The sequence below is a fragment of the Penaeus chinensis genome, chromosome 35, assembly GCF_019202785.1.
Source record: "Penaeus chinensis breed Huanghai No. 1 chromosome 35, ASM1920278v2, whole genome shotgun sequence".
Lineage (NCBI taxonomy): Eukaryota > Metazoa > Arthropoda > Malacostraca > Decapoda > Penaeidae > Penaeus > Penaeus chinensis.
Genome location: NC_061853.1, coordinates 30,884,763 through 30,887,262, shown reverse-complemented (window position 1 = coordinate 30,887,262; position 2,500 = coordinate 30,884,763).

Sequence of the window (2,500 nt, the reverse complement as noted above, 5' to 3'; positions counted from 1 at the left end):
GTGGAGAAGCATGAGGGGGGGGAGAGGTTGAGAAGCATGAGGGGGGAGGGAGAGGTTGAGAAGCATGAGGGGGGAGGGAGAGGTGGAGAAGCATGAGGGGGGGGGGGGAGGGAGAGGTTGAGAAGCATGAGGGGGGAGGGAGAGGTGGAGAAGCATGAGGGGGGGGAGGGAGAGGTGGAGAAGCATGAGGGGGGAGGGAGAGGTGGAGAAGCATGAGTGGGGGAGGGAGAGGTGGAGAAGCATGAGGGGGGGGGGAGGGAGAGGTGGAAGAAGCATGAAGGGCGGAGGGAGAGGTGAAAGAAGCATGAGGGGGGAGGGAGAGGTTGAGAAGACATGAGGGGGGAGGGAGAGGTGGAGACGCATGAGGGGGGAGGGAGAGGTGAGAAACATGAGGGAGGAGGGAGAGGTGGAGAAGCATGAGGGGATGGAGGGGGAGGTGGAGAGGCATGAGGGGCTGGAGGGGGAGGTGGAGAAACATGAGGGGGAGGGAGAGGTGGAGAAGCATGAGGGTTGGAGGAGAGGTGGAGAAGCATGAAGGGGCGGGGGTGAGGAAAGGTGGAGGAAGCATGAGGGGGGAGGGAGAGGTGGAGAAGCAATGAGGGGGGAGGAAGAGGTGGAAAAGCATGAGGGGGGGAGGAGAGGTGGAGAAGCATGAGGGGAGGAGGGAGAGGTGGAGAAGCATGAGGGGGGAGGGAGAGGTGGAGAAGCATGAGGGGGAAGGGAGAGGTGGAGAAGCATGAGGGGGGAGGGAGAGGTGGAGAAGCATGAGGGGGGGAGGGAGAGGTGGAGAAGCATGAGGGGGGAGGGAGAGGTGGAGAAGCATGAGGGGGGAGGGAGAGGTGGAGAAGCATGAGGGGGGAGGGAGAGGTGGAGAAGCATGAGGGGGGGAGGGAGAGGTGGAGAAGCATGAGGGGGGAGGGAGAGGTGGAGAAGCATGAGGGGGGAGGGAGTGATGGAGAAGCATGAGGGGGGGAGGGAGAGGTGGAGAAGCATGAGGGGGGAGGGAGAGGTGGAGAAGCATGAGGGGGGAGGGAGAGGTGGAGAAGCATGAGGGGGGGAGGGAGAGGTGGAGAAGCATGAGGGGTGGAGGGAGAGGTGGGAGAAGCATGAGGGGGGAGGGAGAGGTGGAGAAGCATGAGGGGTGGAGGGAGGAGGTGGAGATCATGAGGTGGGGGATGGGAGGTGGGAAGAGGTGAGAGGGGATAGGGGTTGGTTATGATTGTTTTTATTTGATTATAATAATTTGTTAGTTTTTGGAGTTGTTGTAGGAGATGATTTGTAGTTTTTCTCTTAATGCTATTTCATTGTGTGTGTTTGTATTTGTTTGGATGTGGTTTGGAGTACTTCGTCTTAAATCGTAATCGCAGCTTGAGTGAATTGGCTTATTCAGCGGTGCATTGATTGTTTATTATGGATTATTTTGCGAGTGTGTAGAGGTGAAATTTAGTATGAGATTGATTGTCGGAGGATGAGAACTGTTAGTCACGGAGAGGTGGAGAAGCATGAGGGGGGGAGGAAAGGATGGAGAAGCATGAGGGGTGGAGGGAGAGGTGGAGGGGAGAGCATGAGGGGGAGGGAGGGAGAGGTGGAGAAGCATGAGGGGTGAGGGAGAGGTGGAAGAAGCAATGAGGGGTGGAGGGAGAGGTGGAGAAGCTAATGACGGGGTGGAGGAGAGAGAGGTGGAAGAAGCCTGAGGGGGGAGGGAGAGGTGGAGAAGCATGAGGGATGAGGGAGAGAGGTGGAGAAGCATGAGGGGGGAGGGAGAGGTGGTGAGAAGCATGAGGGGGGAGGGAGAGGTGGTGAAGCATGAGGGGGGAGGGAGAGGTGGAAGAAGCATGAGGGGGGAGGGAGAGGTGGAGAAGCATGAGGGGGGAGGGAGAGGTGGAGAAGCATGAGGGGGGAGGGAGAGGTGGAGAAGCATGAGGGGTGGAGGGAGAGGTGGAGAGCATGAGGGGGGAGGGAGAGGTGGAGAAGCATGAGGGGTGGAGGGAGAGAGGTGGAGAAGCATGAGGGGGGAGGGAGAGGTGGAGGTGAAGCATGAGGGGTGGAGGGAGAGGTGGAGAAGCATGAGGGGGGAGGAGAGGTGGAGAAGCATGAGGGGGGAGGGAGAGGTGGAGAAGCATGAGGGGTGGAGGGAGAGGTGGAGAAGCATGAGGGGGGGAGGGAGAGGTGGAGAAGCATGAGGGGTGGAGGGGAGAGGTGGAGAAGCATGAGGGGGGAGGGAGAGGTGGAGAAGCATGAGGGGTGGAGGGAGAGGTGGAGAAGCATGAGGGGTGGAGGGAGTGATGGAGAAGCATGAGGGGGGAGGGAGAGGTGGAGAAGCATGAGGGGGGAGGGAGAGGTGGTGAAGCATGAGGGGGGAGGGAGAGGTGGAGAAGCATGAGGGGTGGAGGGAGTGATGGAGAAGCATGAGGGGGGAGGGAGAGGTGGAGAAGCATGAGGGGGGAGGGAGAGGTGGAGAAGCATGAGGGGTGGAGGGAAGTGATGGAGAAGCATGAGG